Source organism: Medicago truncatula, chromosome 8 (genome assembly GCF_003473485.1).
Source record: "Medicago truncatula cultivar Jemalong A17 chromosome 8, MtrunA17r5.0-ANR, whole genome shotgun sequence".
NCBI lineage: Eukaryota > Viridiplantae > Streptophyta > Magnoliopsida > Fabales > Fabaceae > Medicago > Medicago truncatula.
In genome coordinates this window covers 31772275-31782540 of record NC_053049.1, presented here as the reverse complement: position 1 = coordinate 31782540, position 10266 = coordinate 31772275, and the positions used below count along the sequence as shown (strand labels likewise).

General features: G+C 32.4%; 2 long non-coding RNA genes across 4 annotated transcripts; both read left to right on the top strand.

Moving 5' to 3' along the window:
• Positions 1-3698: 3698 nt before the first annotated feature.
• Positions 3699-6790, top strand: LOC25501470 (uncharacterized). Of its 3 annotated transcripts, XR_003007598.2 has the most exons (4): positions 3699-4545; positions 4858-4948; positions 5073-5510; positions 5863-6790. It is a non-coding gene; the product is annotated as an uncharacterized lncRNA (long non-coding RNA). The 3 variants fall into 3 exon arrangements; XR_005643747.1 differs by lacking the exon at positions 5863-6790 and having other exon boundaries at positions 5073-5856; XR_003007597.2 differs by lacking the exon at positions 5073-5510 and having other exon boundaries at positions 3702-4545.
• A 174-nt stretch (positions 6791-6964) lies between these two features.
• On the top strand, positions 6965-9687 carry LOC112417100 (uncharacterized). Its single transcript, XR_003007601.2, has 2 exons — positions 6965-7594; positions 9456-9687. It is a non-coding gene; the product is annotated as an uncharacterized lncRNA (long non-coding RNA).
• The last annotated feature ends 579 nt before the right edge of the window (positions 9688-10266 follow it).

Genomic DNA, 10266 nt, shown 5'->3' with positions numbered 1-10266 from the left:
TTGATGAATATATATTTATATACATAATGTGATGGATGGATTTTGATGATGATGTTGCTGCTTGTGAGATATAAACTTATATTTACAAGATGATGTATTTGATGTTATAGGGTGTTAGATTCAATTGATGATTATTAATATCTATACTTTATTGTTGTGAATCTCACCCCTTCTGCTTGAAAATGTTGCCCTTCCTATGGGTAACTTGCAGGTGATCATGAGTAGTTGGTGGTGGCTCAAGTGTCGTGTCTAGGGCTCTGATACGTGGGATGGGAATTATTATTATTGCTTTTCTTTCCTATGTATCAATTTTGGAACTTGATGATGTGGCCCTATGTTGGTTAATATTTGATTAAAGTGGGTTAATGTTTAATTAAAGTGGGTTAACGTTTGATTAAAGTTGGTTAATATTTAGGTGACGTTGGTTAATGTTGGTTAATATGTTGGTCGAAGTATGTTGTTAAGGCTTTATGCCAAGATATTATTTTGGAGGTTAAAACAGTTGTTGAAGTTGTGATGATAATTTTCCGCTGCTAATTAAATGTTGATTTCTCTGGATGTTTAGTAAATAGATTTTTATATTCTATTTAAGAAATTTTGAAATGTAGTGTAGCATGCCCGTTCTGATGAATTACTCTGATAAATATTTTATATTTAATTACTTTTGGGTAACGGGGTGTTACACGTGCCAAGGTTCTGGGCTCCGGGGCTTCAAAATTTTTCATTTTCTTGAATCGTTCTTGGACAATTACCTACAAAATAACCTAAAACAACAAAAAACAAATAAAACAAAAGCAATTAAATGCATGGGTTGCCTCCCACGAAGCGCTCATTTAAAGTCATTAGCTTGACGATCAAAGGGTTTCTCTATCCTACACCCAATCTTTCACAAAGGGACAATGGCATCAAACTGACATTCTCCCCCAAATCACACATGGCTCTTTCTATAATCTCGGATCCTATGACACATGGTTTGGAAAAACTCTCTGGATCCTTAAGTTTAGATGGCAATTTGTCTTTAATGATTTCAATAAGTTTCCTAAACTGCTCATCTAGTTTGGACTCATCAAACCCTTGTGGGAAAGGAATTTTTGACTCATATTTAGGCTTTTCACTCTCTATCACAACTTTCTCACTTTAGGGCTTTTCACTCTCTACCTCAACTTCATTAGTCTTGGTTTCCACAACGGGGTCCATTAATTGTTTACCATCCCTAAGTGTAACATCATTCGGTTGATCCTTTGGGTTAGCCTTAGGTTGGCTCGGAAGGATTCCGGAGGTTTGGGAGGGAGAGGCAACTTGATGGCCTACTTGAGGGATTTGAATCTCTAGAATTTTGTTGTGAGTACAAAGAGAATCTGATTTTGAGGAAAGCCTATCGAGAGAGTCCTTCAAATTTCTAGCTTGGATTCAAATTCTTTGTTATGCCTAGAGTTATCTAATACAAGATTTTCTAGCAAAAGTTCCAAATTGGATCTTTGAGGGACTCCATGGTTATTTTCAAAACCAGGTGGTGTTGTTTGTTGTCCAAAAAGATTTTGAGGGGTTTGAAAAAATTGATCGTTCCTAAACCCTTGATTATAATGAGCATAGTTTACTTGCTCAGGACTTCTAACAACACTACCTAGTTGACCAGTATGACCAAATATTCCATGACAAGGAGGCAAAACAGGGGAAGGAGTCCAAGAATAATAGTTTTGAGCCATGCCTGAGATCAGAACGGTTAAGGATAAAAATTAATAAAAATAAAATAAAATAAAAAAATAAGGAGAAAGGGAGGGAGAGAGATATATATATATATATATAAATAAAAAAATTATAAAAAAATAAAAAGATAAGAAAAGGAAATAAAATATTATATATATTTATATATATATATATATATATATATATATATATATATATATATATATATATATTTTTGTTAGACTAACCACTATTAAAAAGTTAATCAAATTACAATAACTCTCCGGCAGCGGCGCCAAAAACTTGATGAGATAAAACTGCAAGTGCACGGTTCTATTGAAGTAATAAAAGAGTATCGTTTCGACAGGGAGTTATGAATTCAATTAACTTTTAATGATGATTAGACGAAAGAGTTTTAGATAAAAGTTTGGATTTTTTATTACAAGAAAATAAATAAGATAAAAGCCTTGGAATTATTGGTTCATCCTAATGACAAGTCCTTCACAAACCAAACTATTAAACTTATAACCTTATGTTAGACCTAATTTCTCAAGACAGATTCTCCTTTGTTCCTCTAGCAACCAAGCCTATTTCGCTGACTTGATTACTATTAGATTTTGGTTCCTCTAACAACCAAGCCTATTTCGCTGACTTGATCATTATTAGTTCCCTTGAAGATCGAAACCATATGTCTCAAAGATTGCAAAGACTATTTCGCTGCCTTTGCAATCCTTGTCTAAATTCACTTGTTCGAATATCAAAGCTCCACTTTCGTTTTATGAATTGATATTTGAGATGATGGATAAACAATTATCAAACCCTCCACTTTCGTTTCCACAGTTTGATAATGGTTGATCCATGTTAAAGCGGTGAAGTCAGATAAGAAATTAGGGTTACATAAGATTAAGGTTTAAAGCTTGGTTTGATTAGGATTATGTCATTAGACTTATCCAACAATCCCAAGACAAGAGAAGTCTACTCACTAACGTTCATTGTAGACATAGAGAAGAAGAGAGAAAACATAAAAGTAAATAACAAGAAAGTAAAAGAACTTTTATTAGAAAGACAATTGTCACATACTGTATTCCAAGAAAAGATGAATATTTGTGATGGCTAACTACTCTATTTATAGCATACATTCGACTTAAAATCTAAGCAATTACATTACTAGAATGTTCCCAAGAAACTGCGGGCTAAAATAGAGTAGCTTAAAATCTAAGCAAAAGCGATTATGGAGGGTGGCACGGCCGTGCCAAGCTTATGACTTTAGGGGAAACATATTTTGTCTCCAAATCTTCGTATTTTCGTACCGAATCAGCTCCAAATCCCTTTCTTTTGCTCCAAGACTCAATTCATCCAATATTCGTTCCTAAAATATAATAAAATGCAATTTGTAGTAAACTATCTTAAAAAGGAAATAATACTAATATAAAACAAACTTAAATCTAATTAAAACTAAACTAAATAACATATAAAAAATGATAATAAATGACTCATCAGCATCCAAAAATTGGGTCTCTCTAGAGTTTTCTCGTGGCGAGTGAAATTTTGCAAACCTTTGGAGTTTTCCTTCTTTTATCAATGTCTTGACATCCAATCCCTGCACATTTGGATAGAGTAAGGTATAAAATGCATAAAAGGGTATTTTTTTTTTCATTTTTCATTTTTGTTTCTTATATTGGCGGAAGGTTTTAGTGATTTGATGAGAAATGTGATGAATTTAATATGTTCAAAGGATTTTGATTTGAATTGCAAGGCATGGGGATATAACATCTTCAATGTGCCGATGACACTCTTTCTATACGGAGAGAAAAATTGGAGAATTTGTGGCCTCTAAAGGCATTGTTAAGGGGTTTTCAGATGGCGATCGGATTGAAGGTGGATTTTTTTTCAAAAGTTGTTTGATTGGATTAAATGTCTCAAGTGATTTTATAAGTTTGGCGTGTAATTTTATGAATTGTTTGTGACATAAATCTTCCTTTTAAGTATTTCGGATTACTGGTGGGCACGAATCCAAAAAGAATTTCTACTTGGGAGCCATTTTTAGAAAATTTAAGGAGGAAACTTAAGTTAAGGGGTTTTCAAATGGCAATCGGATTAAAGGTGGATTTTTTCAAAAGTTGTTTGATTGGATTAAATTTCTCAAGGGATTTTATAAGTTGGCGTGTAATTTTATGAATTGTTGTGACATAAATCTTCCTTTTAAGTATTTGGGATTACCGGTGGGGACGAATCCGAAAAGATATTCTATTTGGGAGACATTTTTACAAAAGTTAAGGAGGAAAATTAATTGTTGGAAAAATATGTACGTTAGTTTTGGTGGCTGTATTGTTGTTCTAAATGCGGTGCTAAATTTGGTACCCATTTTTCTCCTTTCTTATTTGAAGATGCAAGTTAATTTATGGAAGAAGATAGTAAAGATCCAAATAGGACTGGAAAATGGTTTAAGTGGCTGTTTTGGTGGTCGTATTGTTGTCCAACATGTTGAAGGTGCTAAACTCGGAAGTTGTGTTGGGTTAAAAGGGAAAATGGTTTATCAACATATTGAAAATGGAGGGTTACGTGTGAGAGATGTAAGGGTAGTCAAATTGATTTTATTGGTAAAATGGGAATGGATGTTGTTACAAAGCGACCAACCTACGTGGAAAGAGTTGGTGGTCGAGAAATATGGAAGGGAAGTGGAAAGGCTACTAGAAGGAAGTGGACTCACATGACCTTAGTACGCATCTACTTTGTGGAAGGATGTAATGTTTTTAGATTAGGGTGTTGGATCTAATTGGTTCAATTCGGAGGTAGTGGGCAAGTGGGTGATAGTGGGAGGTGTAATGACCCGATTTATAGGATATCCCTTATTTCTCAGTAAGTCATAAATCTCCATTGCCATACCATTTTCTTACTAAATCAAAGACATGTAGATGCTAAAACCAATCCATTTCAACTTTTCGATTCTCATTATAGCAATATTTAGAAGTGATTTCATGGGTCTTATCATCACAATACCTCACTAAATCCATTCAACCTTTTGATTCTGATTTCAAATTTGTGATTTCCTTTATCTATTCAAGATTGTGATTACTATTATGGGTATTTCAGTTCTTAATCACCATTATCACAATCACTCACTGAATGTAATTTAGTAATCACTTTGAATTTTATGTTTTTCTCTTTCAGTTTTAGATATGCACACCACATGCTTGATAAAATGTTTTAGTGAGCAATTGGATCTCCGAAGCTTTCTCTCCTAAGTAGCCCTCTTGACCAAGTAAGCTTTCATTTTTTTATTTTTTTTTTATAATATATTTGCTTTGATTTTTTATATTGGTATTGCAAAATGAGGATTTCTAATTTAATCTATTAATCAACTTTATTTTTATGTTTTCTTTCAGTTTTAGATATGCACGCTATGTGTTTGATAAAATGTTGCAGTGGAAAGGGAAACTTTCTCTCCAAAGATAGTCCTCTTTATTGTTTAAGCTTTCATTTTTAATAATATTTTTGCTTTGGTTTTCTCTTGAACAATTTCTAATAATTTCTAACAATTTCTAATTATTTGTCTAACTAATTTATTTGTGAAATCGTTCAGCTTTCTTTGAAAACTTATCAACATTGAACGATTAGGTGATTTGATGCAAAGTTTAAATTTTCTCTTTTGTTTTTAATACATTAATTAAATTAATTTACCATTTTTCTTCTCTGAAAAAACTTGGAAGAATCATGAAAGGAACTTGGTAACTGATTTATGCTTTCACATGTCTTGCTTCATAACACAAATTTCTACTAGAATATTTTTGGAAAGCACGGGAGAAGAAAGAAGAAATGAAAGGGTTAGTACAACAAAATGATTTTATCATGGAATGCTACTACTATTTTTTTTAAGCTAATAACTTACTTTAAAGTTTTATTTTGCTTTTGATTCATCAAACCATAACTTATCTATTCTTTTTGTTGTCTAAATAATCAACCATCCAATTGGAAATGAGATTTGGAATGAGAGTTGTATTGGTGATGTTTTCTTTTCTTTAAGTGTCATTTAGATTGATGCTTCCCTCTTTGGACTATATATTGTTTGTAATTGTTGTCTATTGTCCAACTAAAGTGATATTCGAGTGGTTGATATCTCTATTTAAATAGTCCATGATAATCACTTTCATTCTCACTACTATGTTTTATTTTCAGGGATTAATTGTGAAGTCTTTTGTATTGAGAGTGTTACTCCAAAATCCAAAAGTTATATTGGCATTGTTGGTAAGGTGAACATAAGCGAAATGTAAGATGCTAAGATATGCAAAATTTAAGGTGATAGTATATAATTTAAAGCTTTCAAAATACACGATGTCTTTGATTTTGTTGTTTTGATGTGTTGGTAATTTTGCTTATATTTAAAAATGGAGGGAGTAGTAAATTATTTTGAATTTAGTATTTCATTGAGTTATTTTTGTGGCTCAATTCCATGTTATAGACTTTGAGGGCTATCTCATCTACATTGTTTTGGCTTTCGACAAAACAATTTTATTTTTATTTTTTTAGGGATACAAAACAATGTTGTAGATTGTGATTTTGACCTATTTTTTGTATTCTTTATCATTTGTTTAAGTTTATTTTCAACCGTAAATTCTTATTACATCTCATTCATTTTAGAAACAAAAATTGTTAGGCCTTTTGATTACATTAAAGACATCAATAGCCACGCACAGTTGTAGAAGTTGACTGATAATACAGAAGTTAACTGTTACGGATTAAAAACTCCGAAGGTCTTTAACTTTATAAACACTCCAAACGTAATGCCATAAGATTAAAATGTAAAGGAAAAAAGGCTACCATTGCTATCTAGTAATTAATTAAGTACTTGTATTCTTTTAGAATTCATTAATCTTTTTTATCAACTCCCAAATACGAGTCATCAATTTTCTTCATTTTCCAATACCCCATTTTTTCTATCAAATCTACTTTTATTTTCCCAAGCGGTCAATACTTTTAATTTAATCTAAACACTACGTAGAATGCAAAAAGTTATTTGTGATCCTATTGATGATTTGATGCTCATATTTTAGGTAAACTATTCAATTAATTTTTGGGTACTGTATACTACCTCCATCCCTAATTATAAGACCCTTTTGAGAAATTTTTTTGTCCCTTTTTATAAGACCCCTTTGTTATTTCCAACTACATTAATTATTTCTTTACATACATGCCCCTATTTATCATACATCTTTTTCTTCAATTAGCAATAAATAGCATATGGAAAATATAAACTAACTCTCTCTCTTAAGGATAAAATTGTAAAAACAATAGTGATTACAAACAACTTTAATACAAATATCCACTTTCTTAAAACCCGTATTTTTTCTAAAAGAATCCTATAATAAGGGACGGAGGTAGTATTTTATTTTCACAGTATTATCTAATGGACCCTAGCATCACACAGGTGGAGATCTAGTTATTTGTTTAATTGTTTGATGTATTTGAATTGTTGGGTTAATGGATTTTAATAGATATAGAGGAATTAAAGGTATTTTGGTAATTTTGGAGTGAAGGGTATATTAGTAATTGGAGGTGGAGTAATATTATTAAGAGTTGCAGTAACTTTGTAGAATTACTAGAATAGAGTTAAATGGTAAAAACGGAGAATTAATTGAATTAGAAAGAGGTGAATTGTTATTAAAAATAAGACCAAGCCCACACTAGGAGAAAGTGAGCTAGGCCTAATTAGTAAGAGTATATAAGATTAGTGGTAGCATAATCTTAGTTTGAAGATTCATTTGATAAGTTTCACCTAGAAAGAGGTTAAATGAGAGAAGAGAGAAAAATATAGAGAAAGAAGAATTTCAAGGGAGAAGAGGATCTAACTTGAAGAAACTCAAGAGGGAGAGTAGATTGGAGCTTAGAACTTAGCTTTTGAGAGTTAGAGGTAAGGAGGAAGGATTTATGCTTACATATTGAATTATAATCACCTGTATGATATTTGGGTCATGTTTGTCTTTGTGAAATTATGAAATTGATGTTGTTTTGAGTTGATTTCCGTGCTCTAATTAAGTTGCTAATTTTGGTTATCTGAAAAGTGGTAGAAACTTGTTGTTGCATGAAATTCAAGGTTTGATTATATTAAATAGATAACTATGTGTTTTTAGCTTAAGTTGATGCAAATCATAATATTGTTGTTGAATGTTAATGAATTCATGATTTATGTTCTTGCTATGTTATTGGGTATATGAAAGTGAAATGATTAAGTTGCTGATGATGTTTTAAGTTGTGTTTGGTTTAATCAAATTGTTGTTGTTGGAACTTTGATGAATTAGGTGAAAACTAAATGAACTGATGTATAAGTTGTTTTGAGTGTTGTGAAAAGAGCTTAATTAGTGTGTTTGAGACTTGGAAAATACTTTTAAGCACTTTGGATGAACGGGAGATTGAAATAAGCACTTTTGGGTATTTTGACGAAAACTTGTGGCCAAAACACACAAACAGGCACTTTTTGCAGCGCTGCCGCCTGGACTGGAGTGCTAGGCGCCCATTTCCAGGAAGCCAGCACTTAGACTTCATATGCCTGGCGCAAGGCGCCCATGACAGGACAAGGATTCCTTGTCCCGTGTTTTGGGTGCTTGGGGGATGGCTTTGGTAGATCCAATGTGATCTTTTAGTGATGAAAACTTGTTCTTTTGATGAATTAATGGTTGGTAACCAAGCTTGCTTGAAATTCAATTGATTAAGTTGATTTTGAGACGAACTTTGACTAAATCTTGAACATGAACTTAGATTAGAATGAAGTAGGGTTTTTCTCAATGAAATGATGTTGTTATGCTTGGACTACTGTGATAATGAATGTAGAAGAAGCTTGTAGGATTCATTAAGGATGTATATGATCATGTAGTTTGGTTTTGGTGAAAAATGTGAAAATAGACGAACTTTGGAAAAAAAAATAGACGGACTTTGATGAAATGATGAATTATGGCATGATAGCTTGCAATGATTGTATGTTAATGACGATATAATGAAATGTGGTTGATATGTACTTGATACATTGATTAACTAGGTGTAGGTGATTAATCATCTAAGATGCTAATTTTGTTAAATGAGGTAATGTTGTTTCTTTGATGTGGTAAATGTATGATGATGATTAATGATGATGATTATGGTGTTGATGATTATTGATAATGATGATCTATGATGGTTAATATATATGTTTATAATGACGATGAATACATGTATACAAAATGGTGAAGTTTATGATGGTGATGTCTTGTACGAACGTATGCATTTGGTGACTCATAAGTTCATGCATTCATGAGTCTTGGTGTTAGGATATTTCAATATCCAAGTAGAGATAGGATAATTTTTATCCAAGTGGTGATAGGATCAATCGGTAAACTAACTCTGATATCCAAAGAATGATATCGCATACATATATAGCCGTGTCTAGAACATTGTGTTGAGTCTATGTGAAATATCTCATACTTGATTATGTGAATTATGTGAATGATGTAAATTATGCGAGCAAACGTGGAGATGTGTACATGTTTATATCTGTTCCTTTGTGATACTTGTACACTTGTGATGATTGTGATGCATTGAGAATGATGTAAGAACTTCTTGGTGTTTAAATTGATTATGAGAATTCTTGCATGTCTTATGATGTTGGATTGTGGATTGTTGTATTAAGTGATAATTGAATCCTATAATACTATGTTTGTGCTTATATATTCTTTACGATGAATGTTTATCTTACCTCCCTTTTGCGGGTTTTTGCCTGTGCCACCATGTTGGTGGTATAGACGTGCAAGATTGATGACGCTTGAGACGGCATGAGTACTGAGGATTAACTTGACGCTTCCTCATTTTCTTGTTGCTTTTGGAGTCTAATTGTAGGCTCTGATTAGGACTTTGGTCATGAGTTTATTTTCTTTTGGTATCTGTTGAGGACCTGGAGTTTATTTGATGTATTTTGAGATTGAGATATGTTGTTGAAATTTTTTATGAAAATTGAATTATGTATGATTTTGTGTTTCTTGAATGCTCAGTACCTTGAACCTTGTATTTATCTGTTGATTTATTATTAAATATCGCATATGGGGTTTGAGTGTGTTACATGAGGACTAGTTTCTGGGAAGACAATTGGATGAGATTTTCTCCATTTTGTGAACAATTCCCGAGACTATTGTGGTTTCAAACTATAAAGAAGCTTTTGTTTCGAAAATGTGGGAGTTCACCAACGGTTTTTGGGATTTTGTTTTATCTTTGACGAAGATCTTTGTTTGTGTGAGAGACGAGGTTACTTAATAATTTGATAAATGTGTTGGAAAGAAATTTGTTGTTCACAAGAGATAGAGTCTTGAAGTGGAGACCGGAGGAAAGTGGTTTGTTTTTGGTGAATTCGATGTACATTTTATTTGAAAAATTGATGATATGGGAAAGAGTGATGAGGAGATGTTGAGAAGAGGGATTTTGGCTACCTTTCGAAAGGCCAAGTGCATACAAGAGTAGTTTCTTCCACTTGGAAACTTTTATGTGCCCGTTTTCCAACAAAAATGAATATTGACATTCATTATACTATTTCCGGCACATGAGTCGGTGAAAAGTGTGGAA